The 24,696-nt window shown below is 41.9% G+C and overlaps 1 protein-coding gene across 1 annotated transcript in view; it reads left to right on the top strand.

Moving 5' to 3' along the window:
• Nucleotides 1–24,696, top strand: part of LOC128652712 (vomeronasal type-2 receptor 26-like) — a 376,906-nt gene that overhangs the window by 316,842 nt on the left and 35,368 nt on the right. The gene's annotated exons all lie outside the window — the stretch shown is intronic.

The raw sequence follows: 24,696 nt of genomic DNA, 5'->3' as shown, positions 1-24,696 counted from the left end.
AGTTTTTTTGTTTTTTTTTAAATGTACAATTACACTACTATTAAACAAGATATGAGTGGTGCCACTGGGCAAGTGGGCACAATATACGCTGTGAGCCTGACACAAAAAAGAAGACTGATGTTTCACAGTCCAAAAAGTTTTTTTTTTTTTAAATTTACACTTACACTACTATTAAACAAGATATGAGTGGTGGCACTGGGCAAGTAGGCACAGTATAAGCTGTGAGCCTGACACAAAAATAGCAGACTGATGTTTCACAGTCCAAAAAGTTTTTTTTGTTTTGTTTTTTTTAATGTACACTTACACTGCTATTAAACAAGATATGAGTGGTGCCACTGGGCAAGTGGGCACAGTATACGCTGTGAGTCTGACACAAAAAAGCAGACTGATGTTTCATAGTCCATTTTTTTTTTTTTTTTTTAAATGTACACTTACACTACTATTAACCAAGATATGAATGGTGCCACTTGGCAAGTGGGCACAGTATACGCTGTGAGCCTGACACAAAAAAGCAGACTGATGTTTCACAGTCCAAATAGTTGTTTTTTTTTTTAAATGTACACTTACACTACTATTAAACAAGATATGAGTGGTGGCACTGGCCAAGTGGGCACAGTATACACTGTGAGCCTGGCACACACGCTGGCAGGAAGGCAACTGCAATTAGATTACACAAGCAGACTGATGTTTTACAGTCAAAAAAGGTTGTTGTTTTTTTTAAATTTACACTACTGTTACACCAGATATGAGTGGTGGCACTGGGCAAGTGGGCACAGTATGCGCTGTGAGCCTGGCACACACACTGGCAGGCAGGCAACTGCAATTAGATTACACAAGCAGACTGATGTTTCACAGTCAAAAAGTTTTTTTTTTTTTTTAATTTACACCACTGTTACACCAGATATGAGTGGTGGCACTGGGCAAGTGGGCCTGGCACACACGCTGGCAGGCAGGCAACTGCAATTAGATTACACAAGTAGACTTATGTTTCACAGTCAAAAAAGTTGTGGTGGCACTGGGCAAGTGGGCACAGTATACGCTGTGAGCCTGGCACACATGCTGGCAGGCAGGCAACTGCAATTAGATTACACAAGCAGACTGATGTCTCACAGTCAAAAAATATTTTTTTTTTAATTTACACTACTGTTACACCAGATATGAGTGGTGGCACTGGGCAAGTGGGCACAGTATACGCTGTGAGCCTGGCACACACGCTGGCAGGCAGGCAACTGCAATTAGATTACACTAGCAGACTGATGTTTTTAAATTTACACTACTGTTACACCAGATATGAGTGGTGGCACTGGGCAAGTGGCTTGGCAGGCAGGCAACTGCAATTAGATTACACAGGAAGAAAAAACTTATGTTCTAGCCCTAAAAAGGGCTTTTTGGGGTGCTGTCCTTACAGCAGAGATCAGATGTGTCCTTCAGGACTGTAGTGGACACTAAATACACTAGCCTAGCTATCAATTTCCCTATTAAATCAGCAGCAGCTACACTGTCCCTCCTCTAACTAAGAATGCAGCTTCCGAATGAATCTAAAATGGCTGCTGTCCAGGAGCTGGGAGGGTCTGGGAGGGAGGGTCTGCTGCTGATTGGCTGGAATGTGTCTGCAGACTGTGAGATACAGGGTCAGCGTTTACTCAATGAGGATGAATAGGGGGTGGATCGAACATCTCATATGTTCACCCACCATTTCAAACGTCAACAAGCTATGTTCGCCGGGAACTATTCGCCGGTGAACAATTTGCGACATCAATAATCTTGACTTGTCCCCTGCTTTTTTCAATGACAAAGATTATGCATAAGTTAAAAAGATAACTCTGACCCAACTTTTAAATGAAGACCCTTACACTCAAATTGAATCCAACACCCTTTCTGTAAAAAATGGTTCCTTTTATGTTTGTCCTGAATCTGCTACACTCTAATTTAAGATTATGACACCTTGTTTTGGCATTTGTTTTTTGTGGAAAATGCTTTCAGCTTCCACTGTATTAAGTCCCATCATATATTTGAATGTTTCTATCATTTCACTTCTTTCCCTTCTCTCCTCTAAACGGTACATATTTAGGTCATACAGTCTTAGATTGTACGTTTTATATTTTAGACTGAGTACCATTTTAGTAGTCCTCCTTTTTAATTCACCTGAAATAATTATTCCCTGTTCCTCTTTAGTTACAGTCAGTAATATACCATTGAGACTATAATTGACCTGTGAGTTTTTGGATCCAATATGCATATAATTTTGCTCTTGGTAATATAAAATTTCATATCCAATTTATTTGCCCAGTCCTCTAGTTTTTTTTTGTAACTGTTCATTTGATCAACCCTGCCTATGTTACGAAGTTTTGAATCATTAGCAAACAAGCAAACCTTCCCCTGAAGTCCACTTCAAACATCACTTAAAAAACAGGCCCAAGAAATAACCCTTGGGGAACATCACTGGTAACTGACCCCTCATTTGAATGTACTTCATTAATTGAAACCATCTGCCTTCTATCCTTAAGCCAGCAATCTACCCACTTAATCTTAGCATCTACTCCAAGGCAATACATTTTGTGAATACGTTTGTTGTAGGGGACAGTGTCAAATGCTTTGCTAAAGTCTAGATATTCAACATCTACGGCTTCTCCCTGGTCTATTCATTTAGTTACATAGTCAAAGAAAATAATTAGATTAGACATGATCTTGCAGCATTGAAATCATGCTGTCCTTTGTCTTCTAAGTAGTTTAAAAGTAAGACACAAGTATTTCCTTTAAAAGAGTTTACATTAATTTCCCTGCAATTGAGGTCAAACTGACTGGTCTATAGTTAGTAAAATCTCCTCTACTACCCTTGTTATGAAGAGGAACTACATTGTCAATTTTCAAGTCTTTTGGAATAACTCCTGATTACAGTGACTGATTAAACAAATCAGCTAATGGAGTAGCTTTAATGGATCAAAGTTATTTTAGAATTACAAGTTTTGTGGCACGGCTATACAGCTGAAAAATTGGCCATTGTGCGCGGAATGGCTGGTCTCCGGTAATACAAGTCGCGGCGGTAGGGCTATACTACAAGCATTTTAGCCTGTAATGCAACTCTCCATTCTGCATTCAAAAAATAGCTTTTGAGTGAAGAATTTTAAGGTCAACCGAATTACAGGTTGTGCGGTCCGACTATTACGCTAGCGTTATAGCTTATACTGCCATGATCCATTCCGCGATCAAAAACCAGTAGTTATGGATTTTGCAAAACCAAAATGTTTAAAAAAACTCATTACAAAAATGTTGCAAAGTACACTAACACCCATAAACTACCTATTAACCCCTTAACCACCATCCCCCCGCATCGCAAATATTATAATAAACCTATTAACCACCTCACAAATACTATAATAAACCTATTAACCCCTAATCCGCTGCCCACCCACATTGTCATTACTAAATAAACCTATTAACCCCTAATCCGCCACCCTCCCACATTGCAAATATTATAATAAACTTATTAACCCCTAAATCCCTGACCCCTCACATCGCCAACACTAAATAAACCTATTAACCCTTAAATCGCCGGTCCCCACATCGCAACTACTATAATAAACCTAAACCTATTAACCGCTGACCCCTCCACATCGCAAATACAAAACAAAACCTATTAACCCCTAAATCTCCACCCCCACATCTCAACACATTACATTAAACTATTAACCCCTAAACCTAACACCCCCTTACTTTAAATTACATTTACTATATAACTACCTTTAAATAATTTAAAAAATACCTGTGAAATAAAAAAAAACTAAACTTAAACTATAAATTAACCTTACATTACTATTTTAAAAAAATAAAATAAATGAAAAATAAAAAAAACTAAATTACAATATTAAAAAAATCTTTAGATAGTGACCTAGAAGGTAGATTCCTTATTATAGTATGCAAACTGAATAATATACTCTGCAGGCTAGTTAATATATATGCCTCAAATGAGAAATAATAGCCCTTCCTATGACAAATATTACCACAAATAGCCCAGATCAGGAGAGGCCCCCTTCTAGTGCTAGAAGATGTTAACATCACTTGGGATCCCACGATAGTGATGTCACGAACCTAAAATTTTGCGTTCGTGAACAGCGAACGCGAACTTCCGCAAAAGTTTGCGAACCGGCGAACCCGGCGAACTGCCATTGACTTCAATAGGCAGGCAAATTTTAAAACCCACAGAGACTCTTTCTGGCCACAAAAGTGATGGAAAAGTTGTTTCAAGAGGACTAACACCTGGACTGTGGCATGCCGGGAACCGGGAGATGGAAATAGATGCTTGGTCGGTCCTCCTACTTCAAATTTGGAAGCCACAGTGCAGCACCAGAGGCCAGAAAAATTAGGCATGTACACATGCCTGAAAAATTAGGTATTGTTGCAGCCGCTGCTGTAGCAGCGGCCAGAAAAATTGATGTTTGTTTGACAGTTAGAAAGTGCCCTAAAACATTGCGGCTTGAACCCTAGTTGGTGGCGGATAAGTCACCCGGCATTCGAAGATAAAATACAGCAGCGGGTGGACCATTTTTAGCCCAAGGCAGCTCATCTCATCAGGCCTTTTTAACTCGAATGTATCGCCCAATGTCAGTCCCTTCGGGATCCATCCCTCATTCATTTTAATAAAGGTGAGATAATCAAGACTTTTTTGACCTAGGCGACTTCTCTTCTCAGTGACAATACCTCCTGCTGCACTGAAGGTCCTTTCTGACAGGACACTTGAAGCGGGGCAGGCCAGAAATTCAATTGCAAATTGGGATAGCTCAGGCCACAGGTCAAGCCTGCACACCCAGTAGTCAAGGGGTTCATCGCTCCTCAGAGTGTCGAGATCTGCAGTTAATGCAAGGTAGTCTGCTACCTGTCGGTTGAGTCGTTCTCTGAGGCTGGATCCCGAAGGGCTGTGGCGATGCATAGGAGTTAAAAAGGTCTGCATGTCCTCCATCAACAACACGTCTGGAAAGCTTCCTGTCCTTTGCCGGCGTGGTTGTGGGAGGAGGAGTATTACTTTCATCTCTTCCCCTGTTAGATTCCCGTTGTGCTGTGACATCACCCTTATACGCTGTGTAAAGCATACTTTTTAATTTATTTTTGAACTGCTCCATCCTTTCCGACTTGCGGGAATTTGGTAACATTTCATTCACTTTATGCTTATACCGGGGGTCTAGTAGCGTGGACACCCAGTACAGTTTGTTCTCCTTCAGCTTTTTTATACGAGTGTCCCTCAACAGGCATGACAGCATGAAAGACCCCATTTGCACAAGGTTGGATGCCGAGCTACTCATGTCCAGTTCCTCGTCCTCACTGATCTCACTGAAGGTATCTTCTTCCCCCCAGCCACGTACAACACCACGGGTACCAGATAGGTGACAACAACGAGCACCCTGGGATGCCTGTTGTGCTTGGTCTTCCTCCTCCTCCTCAAGCCATATTCCTCCTCTGACTCCTCTTACTCACAATCTTCTTCCTGCATTGCCACTGGTCCAGCAAGCGATGCTGATAAGGCTGTTTCTGGTGGTGATGGAGACCACAACCCTTCCTCTTCATCTACGGCCTGATCCAGCACTCTTCGCAGGGCACGCTCCAGGAAGAAAACAAATGGTATGATGTCGCTGATGGTGCCTTCAGTGCGACTGACTAGGTTTGTCACCTCCTCAAAAGGATGCATGAGCCTACAGGCATTGCGCATGAGCGTCTAGTAACGTGGCAAAAAAATCCCCAGATCCCCAGAGGCTGTCCTAGCACCCCGGTCATACAAATACTCGTTAACAGCTTTTTCTTGTTGGAGCAGGCGGTCAAACATTAGGAGTGTTGAATTCCAACGTATCGGGCTGTCGCAAATCAAGCGCCTGACTGGCAGGTTGTTTCGCCGCTGGATATCTGACAAGTGCGCCATGGCCGTGTAGGAACGCCTGAAATGGCCACACAGCTTCCTGGCCTGCTTCAGGACATCCTGTAAGCCTGGGTACTTATGCATAAAGCGTTGTACGATCAGATTACACACATGTGCCATGCATAGCACATGTGTCAACTTGCCCAATTTCAATGCTGCCACCAAATTACTCGTCAGAAACCACTTTGCCGATCTCCAGTTGGTGCGGAGTCAGCAACTGATCCACCTGTGCATTCAGGGCGGACAGGAGTGCTGCTGTGGTGTGACTCTCTGCTTTCAGGCAAGTCAACACCAAGACAGCGTGACACTGCCGTATCCGGGATGTGGAATAGTACCTGGGGAGCTGCGGGGGTGCCGTTGATGTGGAGCTAGACGCAGCAGCAGAAGAGGACTCAGCCGAGGAGGTTATGGAAGAGAATGGAGTAGGAGGAGTAGAGGAGGTGGCAGCAGGCCTGCCTGCAAGTCATGGCGGTGTCACCAACTCCTCCTCTGCAGAGCCACGCATTCCATGTTTGGCAGCCGTCAACAGGTTTACCCAATGCGCAGTGTAGGTGATATACCTGCCCTGACCATGCTTTGCAGACCAGCTATCAGTGGTCAGATGGACCCTTGCCCCAACACTGTGTGCCAGACATGCAATTACTTCCTTTCGCACAATCGAGTACAGGTTGGGGATTGCCTTTTGTGCAAAGAAATTTCGGCCGGATACCTTCCACTGCGGTGTCCCAATTGCTACAATTTTTTTGAACGCCTCAGACTCCACCAGATTGTATGGTAAAAGCTGGCGGGCTAAGAGTTCAGACAAGCCAGCTGTCAGACGCCGGGCAAGGAGGTGACTTTGGGACATTAGCTTCTTACGCTCATACATGTCCTTGACAGACACCTGACTGTGGGCAGATGAGCAGAAACTGCTATGGAAGAGAGACTGAGTGGCATATGGTTGAGAGGGGGCAAGGAGGACAGCAGTGGTTGACGTGGCTGAAGATGCTGGACCAGGAGGAGGATGGTGGCTTTGAGTTTGTGTGCTGCTTCTACTCATGTGTTCATCCCATCAGCGTTTGTGATGTGAGATCATGTGCCTTCGCAAAGCAGTTGTACCTAGGTGGGTGTTGCACTTCCCACGACTCAGTTTCTTTTGGCACAGGTTGCAAATGGCATCGCTGTTGTCAGAGGCAGACACACAAAAAAAATGCCACACTGCTGAGCTCTGCGATGACGGCATTCTGGTGGTGGCAACAGCATGCGTTGATTAGCGTGCTGTCTGGCTGACCCCGGGTGCCGATGCATGCTGTCTGACTGTGCCACTAGCTCCTTGCGATGACCTCCCCCTGCTTCCAACTCGTCTCCTCCTCTCTGTCTCCCCATCTGAAATTTCCCCCTTTTCTTCTTCTCTTCTAGTGGGAACCCACATGACATCCACGGATGCATCATCATCAACCGCTTCACTTGTATCTGACAAATCAACAAAGGAAGCAGCAGCGGGTACAACATCATCATCATCATCACACCGTACGTCCATGTCTGTAATGCTGCCTGACTGAGACATATCACAGTTATCTACATCCTCTGTCAATGATTGTTGTGCATCACTCATTTCTTCACACTGAGGTGTACATAACTCCTCAGACAGATCAAGTGAGGCAGCTGTGGTGCTAGTGTCAGTGGTGGTGGCAGGCAGGCGAGTGGTAAGTTGAGAGGTGCCCAAAGCTAAGCTAGAGGAGGAGGATGGTGCGTCAAGGTTACGAGCGGAAGCTGTAGAAGATTGGTTGTCCTGTGTTATAAAGTCAACTATTTCATCAGAACTTTTCGTGTTCATGGTACGCGGCCTAACACTGGGCATTATTATATGGCACCATGACCATGATGGCCCCTGCGGGTTGGCCTGCCTCTGCCTGTCATTTTTTTTTCAATTAGTGCTACTATGCGTGTATTTTTTTTTTTAAATGTACACTGACACTACTATTAAACAAGATAATATGAGTGGTGGCACTGGGCAAGTGGGCAAAGTATACGCTTTGAGCCTGACACAAAAAAGCAGACTGATGTTTCAGAGCCAAAATAGTTTTTTTATTTTTAAAATGTACACTTACACTAATATAAAACAAGATAATATGAGTGGTGGCACTGGACCAGTGGGCACAGTATACACTGTGAGCCTGACACAAAAAAGCAGACTGATGTTTCAGAGTCAAAATAGTTTTTTTATTTTTAAAATGTACACTTACACTAATATAAAACAAGATAATATGAATGGTGGCACTGGACCAGTGGGCACAGTATACACTGTGAGCCTGACACAAAAAAGCAGACTTATGTTTCACAGTAAAAATATTTTTATTTTATTTTAAACTGTACACTTACACTACTATTAAACAAGATAATATGAGTGATGGCACTGGGCAAGTGGGCACAGTATATGCTGTTAGCCTGACACAAAAAAGCAGACTGATGTTTCAGAGTCAAAATAGTTTTTTTATTTTTAAAATGTACACTTACACTACTATAAAACAAGATAATATGAGTGGTGGCACTGGACCAGTGGGCACAGTATATGCTGTGAGCCTGACACAAAAAAGCAGACTGATGTTTCACAGTCAAAATAGTTTTTTTATTTTTAAATGTACATTTACACTACTATTAAACAAGATAATATGAGTGGTGGCACTGGGCAAGTAGGCACAGTATATGCTGTGAGCCTTACACACAGGCTGGCAGTGGCAGGCTGGCCTGGCAACTGAAATTAGATTACACTAGCAGACTGATGTAAAAGTTTTTTTTTTTTTAAAATTACACTACTGTTACACGAGATATGACTGGTGGCACTGAGCTGGTAGGCACAGTATATGCTGTGAGCTTGACACACGGGCTGGCAGTGGCAGGTTAGCCTGGCAACTGAAATTAGATTACACTAGCAGACTGATGTAAAACATTTTTTTTTTTTTTATTTACACTAATGTTACACCAGATATGAGTGGTGGCACTGAGCAAGTAGGCACAGTATATGCTGTGAGCCTGACACACAGGCTGGCAGTGGCAGGCTGGCCTTGCAACTGAAATTAGATTACACTAGCAGACTGATGTAAAAGTTTTTTTTTTTTAAAAATTACACTACTGTTACACGAGATATGACTGGTGGCACTGAGCTGGTAGGCACAGTATATGCTGTGAGCCTGACACACGGGCTGGCAGTGGCAGGTTAGCCTGGCAACTGAAATTAGATTACACTAGCAGACTGATGTAAAACATTTTTTTTTTTTTAATTTACACTAATGTTACACCAGATATGACTGGTGGTGGCACTGAGCAAGTAGGCACAGTATATGCTGTGAGCCTGACACACAGGCTGGCAGTGGCAGGCAGGCAACTGCTATTAGATTACACTAGCAGACTGATGTAAAAGTTTTTTTTTTTAAAATTTATACTACTGTTACACCAGATATGAGTGGTGTGGCACTGGGCAAGTGGGTCTGGCACACACACTGGCAGGCAGGCAACTGCAATTAGATTACACTAGCAGACTGATGTTTCACAGTCAAAAAAGTTTTTTTTTTTAAATTTACACTACTGTTACACCAGATATGACTGGTGGTGGCACTGAGCAAGTAGGCACAGTATATGCTGTGAGCCTGACACACAGGCTGGCAGTGGCAGGCTGGCCTGGCAACTGAAATTAGATTACACTAGCAGACTGATGTAAGTTTTTTTTTATTTACTCTAATGTTATACCAGATATGACTGGTGGTGGCACTGAGCAAGTAGGCACAGTATATGTGGTGAGCCTGACACACAGGCTGGCAGTGGCAGGCAGGCAACTGCTATTAGATTACACTAGCAGACTGATGTAAAAGTTTTTTTTTTTTTTAATTTACACTACTGTTACACCAGCCAGATATGAGTGGTGGCACTGAGCAAGTAGGCACAGTATATGCTGTGAGCCTGACACACAGACTGGCAGTGGCAGGCTCAAGTGGCAACTGAAATTACATTACACTAGCAGACTGATGTAAAAGTTTTTTTTTTTTTTTAAATTTACACTAATGTTACACCAGATATGACTGGAGGCACTGAGCAAGTAGGCACAGTATATGCTGTGAGCCTGACACACAGGCTGGCAGTGGCAGGCTGGCCTGGCTACTGAAATTAGATTACACTAACAGACTGATGTAAAAGTTTTTTGTTTTTTTTTAATTTACACTAATGTTACACCAGATATGAGTGGTGGCACTGAGCAAGTAGGCACAGTATATGCTGTGAGCCTGACACACAGGCTGGCAGTGGCAGGCAGGCAACTGCTATTAGATTATAAAGAAAAAATAAGAAAAAAAACGACTGATGTAGCCCTAAAAAGGGCTTTTTGGGGTGCTGTCCTTACAGCAGAGATCAGACACTGAATACACTAGCCTAGCTATCGATTACCCTATTAAATTAGCAGCACCTACACTGTGCCTCCTCTCACTAACAATGCAGGATCAGAATGAATCTAAAATGGCTGCTGCTCAGGAGCTGGGAGGGTCTGGGAGGGAGTGTATGCTGCTGATTGGCTGTAATGTGTCTGCAGACTGTGAGATACAGGGTCAAAGTTTACTCAATGATGACGAATAGGGGGCAGATCGAACATTGCATATGTTCGCCCGCCGCTGTGAACGCGAACAAGCTATGTTCGCCGGGAACTGTTCTCCGGTGAACTGTTCGTGACATCACTATCCCACGAAAGATACAAAAAACACTCCAAAAAATTAAAACCAAATCTGAATTCAGTATCAGAGTCTAAGAGGTTCCAAAACATAATGACACAACACTATCTATATGATACCTGGAGATGTCTCCACCCCAATGAAAGAGACTACACTTTTTATGCAGCAGCCCATAATTATTATTCCCACATAGATACCTTCTTCTGTGACCCCTGGACCCTTGATAAAACAACTCAACCACATATCTTAGTATGCCCTGGTCAGATCATGACATGGGGACAATAAGTCTCGCCCTATCCGCTCCAGATGAGGACCCCAAATCCTGGCGACTGGCAGACTATCTAATAAAAAACCCATGGACATTACATACTGCTACAGACCATCAGGAATATTTAACGCTTAACGATACAGGTCAGGTTGTGGCTGATATGCTATGGGCCTCAATGAAAAACTATAAATAAAAGGTAGACAAAAATGACTCCCAATTATGGGCGCTAGATAATTATGGGTGAATATATATATATATATATATATATATATATATATATATACATATATATATATATATATTTATATATATATAAACATATGGCAAAGTGCACTCCAGATCTATAGTATAACAGCCTTGGGTGATATAGCAACAATTGTAATAACATCAAAACATGCAGCACTCCAAAGTCCAAATAGCCCGTCCTCAGACTTACAAGGTTACAAAAACTTACCACCAAGCTGTGCTTATATCCACCACCAAACAAATGAATCCACGCTCTCCACGGTAGATGCGCCTCCCAAAGTGAGTGACGTCATCATCCGTGGCAACGTGCAAGGGACTACAATGGAACAGACCAAATTAGACAAATCGTAAATTACAAATGCAAAAATAAATAACAAATAAAATAAGCAGTACGCATCCTGATACAGTGTTGGAAAGAAAAAGATAATGACATAAAAAATATGTTGTAGTGTTCCCAGTGCCGTACCTCATATGTCTAAAACGGTTAGCATGGCAACCAGATAAACAATGCAACAACAAGAAAAGCGGCATATGAGGAGGGCAAGCAAGAACAGTCAACAAATTAATAAATGGCCTTGTATAGAAAATACGAAAAATAACATTCTGCAAAAAATAGCATTAATATAAACAACTATACATATAATAAGACAATCAAGCATGTCTAGTACGATCATAACAGATCAAGTATATTAATATAGAAAAACATTCGTAACTGACACCACTAGACAGAAAACAGGCCAAACCAATTGGGAATAAAACACATGGGCCAAAACTGTGAAGCGGTGTCAGCCACAAATACTATAGTTTGCAAATTAAAGATAATCCATAACAGGATAATACAATACATTATTAACTTAAAAATAAAAATGCCATACCAAAATCTTAAGCCAAACCAGGACAAATACAAACACTGAAATAGATCATGGATCTCATAATGTTGTGGACTCTATACTCATAAAAGTATATTGAATGATTCAGGACTCCCAACAGAGGCACCAATCATTGGAAGAATATCATAAGAACACATGCCAGTCCAACTGGGTGTTAAGTCCATAGGGAACAAGGGTATACAACTCGAATGTCCACTTAGCTTCCCTTTGTAGAAGCAAATGGTTCCTGTCTCCTCCTCTTGACAACGGCGGTACATGGTCGATGATCGTGTATTTCAGATCCATTACGTTGTGCTTTAGTTCCAGAAAATGTCTGGCTACTGATTGTTCCGTTGAACCTTTATTAAGTGCTGCTTTGATTGCAGACCGGTGGTTTGCCATACGTGTACGCAGGTCATCGGTAGCTTTACCTACATAATATAACCCACAAATACAGTGTAGGAGGTATACTATATATGTAGTAGTACACGTCAGGCGTAATCTGTGTTTATAGATTTTCCGTTTGTGTGGATGAGTGAAACATGAACCAGTTATCAATCCCCCACAAGTAGTACAGCCGAGGCATCGGAAGACACCAACTTTTTTGATGTCTAACCATGTAGATGTTTTGTAACTCTGTACATGGTCAGTTTTAATCAGTAAGTCCCGCAAAGACTTCGACCTCCTGTAACCCACCCTAGGTGGTTCAGATTTATACAGAGTTAAGGATCTATCTGTATTAATGATCTTCCAGTGCTTATTCAGAATATCCATTAGGGGACCCTTATCACTTGTAAAAGTAGTCACAAATGTCATTCTTCTATCCTCATTCTTAGGATCTCTGTCTTTATCTTGACAAATGTTGTCACATTGTTCATTCAATAATTTGTGAGGATAGCTCCTTGTTCTAAAGCGTTGAACCATCTCTGTCAGTTGTTTATCCCTATTATCGATTTCCGAGTTGTTCCTAATCACTCTCAGCAATTGCGATTTAGGCAATGCTCTCTTCAATGCAGGAGGATGGCAACTGGTGTAATGTAATAGGGAATTTCTATCAGTGTCCTTTCTGTACAGTGTCGACTGGATTTTACCATTCCCTTTATATAGCCTAACATCTAGAAAATCGATTTGTGTTCTACTGGACACCATTTTAAACTTCAGAGCTGTATTAGCCTAATTTAATTGTTGTAACCAAATCTCCAGGCTCTCCAATGTGCCAGACCAGATCAGGAACAGGTCATCTATATACCTCTTAAAAAATCGAATATTTTTGACCTGAAAGAGTTTTGTCCCAAACTCTTCAAAATGGGCCATAAACAAATTGGCATACGATGGGGCCATATTTGACCCCATCGCCGTCCCTTTCATCTGTAGGTAAAAAGATTGTTCAAATCTAAAGAAATTGGTAGTGAGGCAAAACTCTAGAAATTGAAGTAGTATCTCAGGAGGGGGTCCAATGTAGGGATATCTGCAAAGATGAAATAAAACAGCTTGTAGTCCTTCCTCATGGGGGATTACAGTATACAGACTAGTCACATCTAATGTGACAAGCCATATGTCCTCATCCATGTCCTCAAAACTCTGTAACATATCAAGAAGTGCCGTAGAGTCTCTCAAATAAGATGGTGTATGGTGTACAAGAGGCTGTAAAAACTTGTCTACAAAAGTTGCAAGAGGTTGCTGTAGCGAGCCTATAGAGGACACAATGGGTCTGCCTGGTGGAGGAGAGATCCCCTTGTGTATTTTCGGGAGGGTATATAAGACCGGAGTTCTTGGATGTGTCACCAATAAGTAGAGGTAGATATCCCTATTGATGAACCCCTGGTCATATACCAATTTTACATATTCATCCAGCTTTTCCTTGAATGCCTGTGTAGGGTCATACGGTAGTGGTCTGTATATGTTATCGTCCGCAAGTTGTGACAAGATATCTGTCCTGTAGTCCTTATAATTAAGGATGACCACTGCCCCACCCTTGTCTGCTTCACATATAATTAAGTCCTTGTTGTTTCTTAACACCTTCCAATCTTCCTTTGAGAAGTTATTGAAAGTTTCTCTTTGGTGTAAACCTATGGACTGATTCATATCATCCTGTAGCAGTCTCGTAAAGGTATTGATACTGGCATTACCAAAGGGAGGAGTATATGTCGACTTTTTCTTTAGTTGGTCATGATCCATCTCTGATTCACCAAATTTATCTTTCAGAGAGAGTAATCTTTGAAATTTTTTTGTGTCAATATAGAATTCAAACGGGTCAGTTCTGCTGGTGGGAACAAAAGTGAGTCCCTTATTTAGGATTTTAATTTCAGAGTCACTCAAAGGGTAATCACTCAGGTTGACTACTATATTATTCGTCATTTCTGAGGATGTATGGGTGGTTTTCCCCTTATACCCCCCTCTCCTTGTCCGCCCCCTCTTCCTCTGTAGTTTTTTGAGCGTGTTGTAACTCCTTGGGGGTGTTGGATTTCTTGAGTAGGATTCTGTATTTGATCTGTGTCAGAGCCTGAACCAGACCCTGAACTTTCTACAGTAGTCAAGTCCTGGGGTTTGTAATATAGTGCTCGTCTTCTCCTAGAAATATGTTGTCTCTGCCTCTCACTGGCAGTCAATTGCCATAAATAGACCCGTTTGTCCCTATAATCACTTATTACAGCCTCCAATTTCTTATTTTTAAACTGAATCAAATCAGTTTCATATTTGTCGATCTTACTCTGGAGTTTATTTAACCAATCCTCTGTGTTGTCAGCCTGTAATCTTGACAAATTTGGTAATTCATAGGCTGCAATCTCTGCCTTAATTAGTTGTAGCAATCTTCCCACTTCTTGTATGACTAATAGTACAAGATCTAGAGAGCATTTGGTTTCAATGCTGCACCATCTGTCACAAAATGAGGGGTTGTTTCTGCCCAAAGTGGGCACATTCCTGATCCGGAATCCCCTAGGGATGAAACCTCTGCGGTAATACTCTGAGAGATATGCCCCATGCAGGGTTAAGTCCTTTTCTTTTTGTTTAAGCTTTAATAAATGTGTATAGATGTATGCTGGTTTATCTAATACAGGGCGTAGAGCTAATTTATCAAACAAAATCTCCTCTGCATCTGCTTCCGTAAAATGGAAAGTGCTAGCTCCAGGGATTGTATCTATATCCCTAATATCTTCTGTAATACCAGGTGTTAAATCCGTTGTCATAATGTATCCAAAAGATTGTGTCCCAAAGAAAAATGTAAGAATGAAAACAGCAGCAAGGATAATACTCCAATTATTGTAATCGGGTGCAAGCAAAACGTCTAAATAGAAACATATGGCAAAGTGCACTCCAGATCTATAGTATAACAGCCTTGGGTGCTATAGCAACAATTGTAATAACATCAAAACATGCAGCACTCCAAAGGTCCTTTATCCATATCACCTTTATTAGTGAACGTTTTCAGGCACAAAATAGCCCGTCCTCAGACTTACAAGGTTACAAAAACTTACCACCAAGCTGTGCTTATATCCATCACCAATCAAATGAATCCATGCTCTCCACGGTAGATGCGCCTCCCAAAGCGAGTGACGTCATCATCCGTGGCAACGTGGAAGGGACTACAATGGAACAGACCAAATTAGACAAATCGTAAATTACAAATGCAAAAATAAATAACAAATAAAATAAGCAGTACGCATCCTGATACAGTGTCGGAAAGAAAAAGATAATGGCATAAAAAATATGTTGGAACAGACCAAATTAGACAAATCGTAACCGTTTTAGAAATATGAGGTACGGCACTGGGAACACTACAACATATTTTTTATGCCATTATCTTTTTCTTTCCGACACTGTATCAGGATGCGTACTGCTTATTTTATTTGTTATTTATTTTTGCATTTGTAATTTACGATTTGTCTAATTTGGTCTGTTCCATTGTAGTCCCTTGCACGTTGCCACGGATGATGACGTCACTCGCTTTGGGAGGCGCATCTACCGTGGAGAGCGTGGATTCATTTGTTTGGTGGTGGATATAAGCACAGCTTAGTGGTAAGTTTTTGTAACCTTGTAAGTCTGAGGACGGGCTATTTTGTGCCCGAAAACGTTCACTGATAAAGGTGATATGGATAAAGGACCTTTGGAGTGCTGCATGTTTTGATGTTATATATATATATATATATATATATATCCTATAATATAAAAGGCCAAGTGTTTTTATCCAAAGCTGTCATGCACAGTAGAGACAACACAAGGACAAACACACCTGGCCTTACCTGACATGCTGTTTGGGGCGAAAGTGGGCATGGCCGGGCGGGAGCATGGGCGTGACTGGACGGAAGCGTGGGCATGACCAGGCATGAGAGAGAGGGGAGACAAATAGAAAGAGAGGGGGAGAGACAAAAAGAGATAGGAAAGAGCTAAAGAGAGGGGGAAGAGCAGAAGAGAGGGGGAAGAGCAAAAGACAGGGGAAAGTGCAGAAGAGAGGGGGTAGAGAGAGCAAAATAGAGGGGAAAGAGCAAAAGAGAGGGGAAAGAGCAAAATAGAGGGAAGAGAGAGAAAAAGAGAGGGGGAGAGAGAGCAAAAGAGAGGGGGAGAGAGAGAAAAAGAGACGGGAGAGAGAGACAGATCAAAAAAGAGGGGGATAGAGAGAGCAAAATAGAGAGGGGAGAGAGAACAAAAGAGAGGGATGGAGAGAGAGAGAGCAAAAGGGAGGGGGTGAGAGAGAGTGCAAAAGAGAGGGGGAGAGAGAGAGCACAAAAGAGAGGGGGAGAGAGCGCAAAAGAGAGGGCGAGATAGAGAGCGCACAAGAGAGGGGGAGAGAGAGTGCAAAAGAGGGGGGAGAGAGAGAGCACAAAAAAGAGAGAGAACGCAAAAGAGAGGGGATGAGAGAGAGCATAAAAGAGAGGGGAGAGAGACAGATCAAAAAAGAGGGGGAGAGAGGGGGGAGAGAGAGAGCCAAAGGGAGGGGGGAGAGAGAGCAAAAGAGAGGGATGGAGAGAGAGAGAGCAAAAGGGAGGGGGTGAGAGAGAGTGCAAAAGAGAGGGGGAGAGAGAGAGCACAAAAGAGAGGGGGAGAGAGCGCAAAAGAGAGGGCGAGATAGAGAGCGCACAAGAGAGGGGGAGAGAGAGTGCAAAAGAGGGGGGAGAGAGAGAGCACAAAAAAGAGAGAGAACGCAAAAGAGAGGGGATGAGAGAGAGCATAAAAGAGAGGGGAGAGAGACAGATCAAAAAAGAGGGGGAGAGAGGGGGGAGAGAGAGAGCCAAAGGGAGGGGGGAGAGAGAGCAAAAGAGAGGGATGGAGAGAGAGAGAGCAAAAAAAGGAGAGACAGATCAAAAGAGAGGGGGAGAGAGAGAGGGCAAAGAGAGGGGGAGAGAGAGTGCAAAAGAGAGGTGGGGAGAGAGAGAGCACAAAAGAGAGGGGGGAGAGAGTGCAAAAGAGAGGGGGGGGAGAGAGAGTGCAAAAGAGAGGGGGGAGAGAGAGTGCAAAAGAGAGGGGGAGAGAGAGTGCAAAAGAGAGGGGGAGAGAGCTCAATAGAGATGGGGAGATAGAGAGCGCAAAAGAGAGGGGGAGAGAGAGAGCGCCAAAGAGGGGGGGAGAGAGAGAGCACAAAAGAGGGAGAGAACGCAAAAGAGAGGGGGAGAGAGACAGATCAAAAAAGAGGGGGAGAGAGAGAGCAAAAGGGAGGGGAGGAGAGAGAGCAAAAGAGAGGGATGGAGAGAGAGAGCAAAAAAAGGAGAGACAGAGCAAAAGAGAGGTGGGGAGAGAGAGCGCAAAAGAGAAGGGGGAGAGAGAGTGCAAAAGAGAGGTGGAGAGAGAGAGCGCAAAAGAGAGGGGGGGGAGAGAGCGCAAAAGAGAGGGGGGGGGGAGAGTGCAAAAGAGAGGGGGAGAGAGCACAAAAGAGAGGGGGGGATAGAGAGCGCAAAAGAGAGGGGGAGAGAGAGCACGCAAAAGAGGGGGGGAGAGAGAGAGCACAACAGAGGGAGAGAACGCAAAAGAGAGGGGGGAGAGAGAGCATAAAAGAAAGGGGGAGAGAGAGCATGCAAAAGATAGGGATGGAGAGTGAGAGCAAAAAATGTAGAGACAGAGCAAAAGAGAGGGGGAGAGAGAGAGCGCAAAAGAGAGGGGGGGAGAGAGAGTGCAAAAGAGAGGTGGGGAGAGAGAGAGCGCAAAAGAGAGGGGGATAGAGAGTGCAAAAGAGAGGGGGGAGAGAGAGAGTGCCAAAGAGATGGGGAGAGAGAGAGCGCAAAAGAGAGGGGGAGAGAGAGCAAAAAGAGAGGGGGAGAGAGGACGCGCAAAAGAGGGGGGGAGAGAGAGAGCACAAAAGAGAGAGAGAATGCAAAAGAGAGGGGGAGAGAGAAAGCACAAAAGAGGGAGAGAATGCAAAAGGGATGGAGAGAGAGAGCAAAAAAAGTAGAGACAGAGCAAAAGAGAGGGGGAGTGAGAGAGTGCAAAAGAGAGGGGGGGAGAGAGAGTGCAAAAGAGAGGTGGGGAGAGAGAGAGCGCAAAAGAGAGGGGGATAGAGAGCGCAAAAGAGAGGGGGAGAGAGTGCAAAAGCGATGGAGAGAGAGAGCGCAAAAAATAGGGGGAGAGAGAGAGCGCAAAAGAGAGGGGGAGAGATAGAGCGCAAAAGAGAGGGGGAGAGAGGATGCGCAAAAGAGGGGGGGAGAGAGCACAAAAGAGAGAGAGAATGCAAAAGAGAGGGGGGAGAGAGAGAGCATAAAAGAGAGGGGGAGAGAGAGTGCAAAAGAGAGGGGGAGAGAGAGCAAAAGAGAGGGGAGAGAAAGCAAAAAATAGGGAGTGAGAGGGAGCAAAAGAGAGGTGGAGAGTGAGAGCAAAAGAGAGGTGGAGCGAGAGAGAGAGTGCAAAGAGAGGGGGTGAGAGCACAAAAGAGAGAGGGAGAGAGCACAAAAGAGAGGGGTAGAGAGAGCAAAAGAGAGGGGGAGAGAGAGAGCAAAAGAAAGGTGGAGCGAGAGCGCAAAAGAGAGGGTGAGCATGCGCAAAAGAGAGGGTGAGAGAGCGCAAAAGAGAAGGGGAGAGAGCTCAAAAGAGAGGGGGAGAGAGCACAAAAGAGTGGGGGAGAGAGCAAGTGGTGGGGCCGCTGTACTGCAAAAAATGGCCCATGTGAACGGGATTTAGGACTAGTATATATACAAAAAAGCAGCTTTCAGCTCCTAACGCAGCCCCATTATTTCCTATGGGGAAACATTCTCTAAGTCTGCACCTAACACTCTAACATGAACCCGAGTCTAAACACCCCTAACCTTACACTTATAAACCCCTAATCTGCCGCCCTCGCTATTGCTGACTCCTGCATTATATTATTAACCCCTAATCTGCCGATCCGTACACCGCCGCAACCTACATTATCCCTATGAACCCCTAATCTGCTGCCCCTAACACCGCCGACCCCAATATTATATTTATTAACCCCTAATCTGCCCACCCAAAGTCGCCGCTACCTTACCTACACTTATTAACCCCTAATCTGCCGACCGTACCTCGCCGCCACTATAATAAATGTATTAACCCCTAAACCGCCTCACTCCCGCCTCGTAAACACTATAATAAATAGTATTAACCCCTAATCTGCCCTCCCTAACGTCGCTGCCACCTAACTTCAAGTATTAACCCCTAATCTGCCGACCGGACTTCGCCGCTACTATAATAAATGTATTAACCCCTAAAGCTAAGTCTAACCCTAACACCCCCCTAAGTTAAATATAATTTTAATCTAACAAAATAAATTAAATCTTATTAACTAAAGTATTCCTATTTAAAACTAAATACTTACCTGTAAAATAAACCCTAATATAGCTACAATATAACAAATAATTATATTGTAGCTATTTTAGGATTTATAATTTTTTTACAGGCAACTTTGTATTTATTTTAACCAGGTACAATAGCTATTAAATAGTTATTTACTATTTAATAGCTACCTAGTTAAAATAATTACAAAATGACCTCTAAAATAAATCCTAACCTAAGTTACAATTAAACCTAACACTACACTATCATTAAATTAATTAAATAAATTACCTACAATTACATACAATTAAATAAACTAAACTAAATAAAAAAATAAAAAAAACACTAAATTACAAAAAATAAAAAAAGATTACAAGAATATTAGGCTAATTACACCTACTCTAAGCCCCCTAATAAAATAAAAAAGCCCCCCAAAATAATAAAGGTCCCTACCCTATTCTAAATTAAAAAGTATTCATCTCTTTTACCAGCCCTTAAAAGGGCTTTTTTTGCGGGGCATGCCCCAAAGTAATCAGCTCTTTTGCCTGTAAAAAAAAATACAACCCCCCAACATTAAAACCCACCACCCACATACCCCTACTCTAACCCAAACCCCCTTTAAATAAACCTAACACTACCCCCCTGAAGATCTCCCTACCTTGAGTCGTCTTCACCAAGCTGAACTGAAGTCTTCATCCGATGGGGCAGAAGAGGACATCCAGACCTGCAGAAGTCTTCATCCTATCCGGGCAGAAGAAGACATCCGGACCGGCAGACATCTTCATCCAAGCGGCATCTTTTATCTTCATCCATCCGGAGCGGAACGGAGCCATCTTCTTCCAGCTGATGCGGATCCATCCTCTTCAACCGACGCCTACTCGCCGAATGAAGGTTCCTTTAAATTACGTCATCCAAGATGGCATCCCTCGAATTCCGATTGGCTGATAGGATTCTATCAGCCAATCGGAATTAAGGTAGGAAAAATCTGATTGGCTGATTGAATCAGCCAATCAGATTCAAGTTCAATCCGATTGGCTGATCCAATCAGCCAATCAGATTGAGCTTGCATTCTATTGGCTGTTCCGATCAGCCAATAGAATGTGAGCTCAATCTGATTGGCTGATTCAATCAGCCAATCAGATTTTTCCTACCTTAATTCCGGGGGTATTGTATTTTTTTTTTACAGGTTAAAGAGCTGATTACTTTGGGGCAATGCCCCGCAAATTTCCCTTTTAAGGGCTATTTGTAATTTAGTATAGGGTAGGGAATTTTATTATTTTGGGGGGCTTTTTATTTTATTAGGGGGATTAGATTAGGTGTAATTAGTTTAAAATTCTTGTAATTCTTTTTTTATTTTCTGTAATTTAGTGTATTTAATTTAATTGTAATTAATTGTAGGTACTTTAGGTAATTAGTTTAATTATAGTGTATTGTTAGGTGTAATTGTAACTTAGGTTAGGGTTTATTTTACAGGTACTTTTTTACTTATTTTAGCTAGGTAGTTATTAAATAGTTAATAACTATTTAATAACTATTGTACCTAGTTAAAATAAATAGAAATTTGCCTGTAAAATAAATATAAATCCTAAGCTAGCTACAATATAACTATTAGTTATATTGTAGCTAGCTTAGGGTTTATTTTATAGGTAAGTATTTAGTTTTAAATAGGATTCATTTATTTAATTGTAGTAGTTTAATTTAGTTTTATTTAAATTGTATTTAAGTTAGGGTTAGATTTAGATTTAGGGGTTAATAAATGTAATATAGTAGCGGCGACGTTGGGGTCGGCAGATTAGGGGTTAATAAATGTAGGTAGGTGTCAGCGATGTTAGGGATGGCAGATTAGGGGTTAATAAAATTTTACTAGTGTTTTCGAGGCGGGAGTGCGGCGGTTTTGGGGTTAATACATTTATTAAAGTGGCGGCGATGTCCGGTCGGCAGATTAGGGGTTAAATAATTGTATTATAGTGTTTGCGATGTGGGGGGGCCTCAGTTTAGGGGTTAGTAGGTGGTTTATGGGTGTTAGTGTACTTTGTAGCACTTTAATTAAGAGCCTTATGTTCCGGCGTTAGCCCATAAAACTACTGACTTTTAAAAACGGTAGGAGTCTGGACAGGAGAGGGTCTACCGCTCACTTTTTAAGGCAATCGTAATACCGGCGTTAGGAAAATCCCATTAAAAAGATAGGATACGCAATTGACGTAAGGGGATTTGCAGTATGCTAAAATTGCAGAAAAAAAGTGAGCGGTAGACCCTCTCCTGCCTGACTCGTAATACCAGCGGGCATTAAAAAGCAGCGTTGGGACCCCTCAACGCTGCTTTTTAAAGCTAACGCAAGACTCATAATCTAGCCGTATGTAAATTAAAAAAATATATAAAATACCAAAAGGTGATATAATCTTCAACAATTGGGAAAATAAACAAGTTTAAACACCTGATGGAGGAATGTTCCAATATAGTGAATAATCAAATAGTTCCAAATAGATCAGAATGGCATATGGAACACCTATTCTTCCAATACAGGGGTCATCGATGGGGGGCAGCATTCTCCTCACACCTTGGTGTTTGGTAATCTGAGTTTGGATGTAAACAAACAATAAAGAGAGGTGTCTGTGTGTATCAGTAAGGCTATCCCCCTATTCTACAAAACCTACACTAAAATCCTAAAGCCCTACCTACAGCGGCTCTTTACCAAAGCCTTAGACACAGGCTCCCTATTACCGGAATTCCTAGAAGCCACTATCCTCATAATACCAAAAGAAGGGAAAGATCCACAACTATGCCCGAGCTATCGTCTCATGTCGCTTATTAACACTGATGTCAAGCTGTTCACCAAAATTCACACCACTAGGCTTCGAATACTATTACCTGATATCATTAATAGATATCAAGTAGGGTTTGTCATAAACAGACAAGGCACAGATCGTACAAGAAGACTCCTGAATATTTTTTTCAGAAGCCTGTAGATTGGGACTTCCTTCCATGACCCTGTCGTTTGATGCTGAGAAAGCATTCAACAGGGTACGGTGGGAATATATGAATGCAGTCATGAGAGAAGTAGGCATACCGAAGGCATTCCAGCTAGCAGTAGGGGTCCTATACTCCAACCCAATGGCCAGAGTAAAAGGTCTTGGCTTTTGTTCAGACTCTTTCCCACTTAGTAATGGGACATGTCAAGGCTGCTTCCTTTCCCCCCTCTTATTCTTCTTAGCTATAGAACCCCTGATGAACGCAATTAGACAGAAGCAAAATTTTAAAGGCCCCTATATTCTCGAAACTTTACAAAAACTAAGACTTTTTGCAGACAATCTGATGGTCTTTCTCACAGATCCCTCCCTACTTCATCTCTAAGATCTGTTCCGGTTCTTTGGCACTTTAACATTTTCTAAGCCCAATGTAGGGAAGACAGAGACCTACCCCCTAAACGTACCTGAAACCCAAATTAAAGTCCTTCAAAAACAATACTTAAATGGAATAGAGAGGGAATCAAACACTTAGGAGTAATACTCTCACATGACCCAAAGAATGTATCAAACTAAATCACAGTCAGCTACTGCAAACCCTAAAACACAATCTTACACTACCCAGATATAAAGAGACATCGTGGATGGGGAGAATTGCAGCTTTCAAGATGCTGCTGCTCCCAAAGTTTTACCAATATATTTAAATGTCTACCCTTAAAATTACCAAAGGCCCTAATAGATAACTACCAATATCTACTAAACACTTATATTTAGGATAACTCAAGCCCCTGTGTTTCACACACCATCCTTCAGTCCCTGATTGATAGAGGTGGCCTTGGCCTACCTAGCTTGAGATCCTATTATGAGGCACCTATGATGACACACATTTCTAACTGGTGGGGTTCAGTTGAGCGACCCAGGTGGTATGAGATAGAACAGGCATCATTGTCGTTTGATGTCAGTCTCTCAGATCTGATATATCAAGGTAGGAAACAGCACCCACAGTTCACAGCACTTGGAGAAGGTTTACCATGCTTATTCAAATATCCAAGAACAAATACTCTCCAGCTATGATTAGCTTAAAAGACATTTATTGGTTACAGGATCCTCACAAAACAGCAACGTTTTGGGTTAGCCCTTAACCCTTACTCATGCCTAACACAGTGTCTAATAAGTGCTGTTTATATAGCCAATTTGGCGCTAAACAATTGCAATTGATGAGTGTACAATGTCACCTAGTGGTTACAATAGTGTTTAATTATAATAACAATTTTACTCTTTCTATCTATTTTTGCAATTACCCCCTCTAGTGGTTGATATGTTACGTGTACATAAATCCATTTACAAACTTTTTCATTAAAACATTAATTATACAAATAAACAATACATTTACAATAAAAAAAAATTAAAAACATTTTAAAAATTTGTAAAATACTACAATTGTTAAATTCATTTTAATACATTCAATTCTGTGTCAATAATTGGTTATTCTGAAAATTACAAACAAAGCTAATATTCAGAATTTGTATGATTTATGCAAACTAGTCTAAAGTTGATTTTATGAATCAATTCAATATATTCTTTTCAATTTATAAGGTCTATTTAGATATTGTTTTAAATTAATTTCAAATTAATAACTCCATTTATTTCACCTCTAAATAGCTTGATCCATACGTGGACATAATTTAATTATATCATATTACTAATGACAGACCAATTGCATTCTCTGTTTAAACCTCTAGGGGTCATTGTCCCCTATTCATTGATCCAAAAGGGCTTCCCTATCTCCCCCTCTTCTTGGCATCTTAACCTGTTTAATTATTTGAAATTGAAGATGACATATTATGACCTGCTTTTAGGAAATGGAAAGATACTAGGGCATCAAGGTCATTACACCTGATGTTTGACGTGTGCTCTGAAATCCTTTCACAGGCTTCCCTAGTTGATTGGCCAATATATAACAAGACACAAGGGCATTTTATGGCGTAAATTATAAATCTAAATCTACAGGTAAGATAATCTCTGATCTTATATT

The sequence above is a fragment of the Bombina bombina genome, chromosome 3, assembly GCF_027579735.1.
Source record: "Bombina bombina isolate aBomBom1 chromosome 3, aBomBom1.pri, whole genome shotgun sequence".
NCBI lineage: Eukaryota > Metazoa > Chordata > Amphibia > Anura > Bombinatoridae > Bombina > Bombina bombina.
This window is presented reverse-complemented; position numbering and strand designations above follow the sequence as displayed.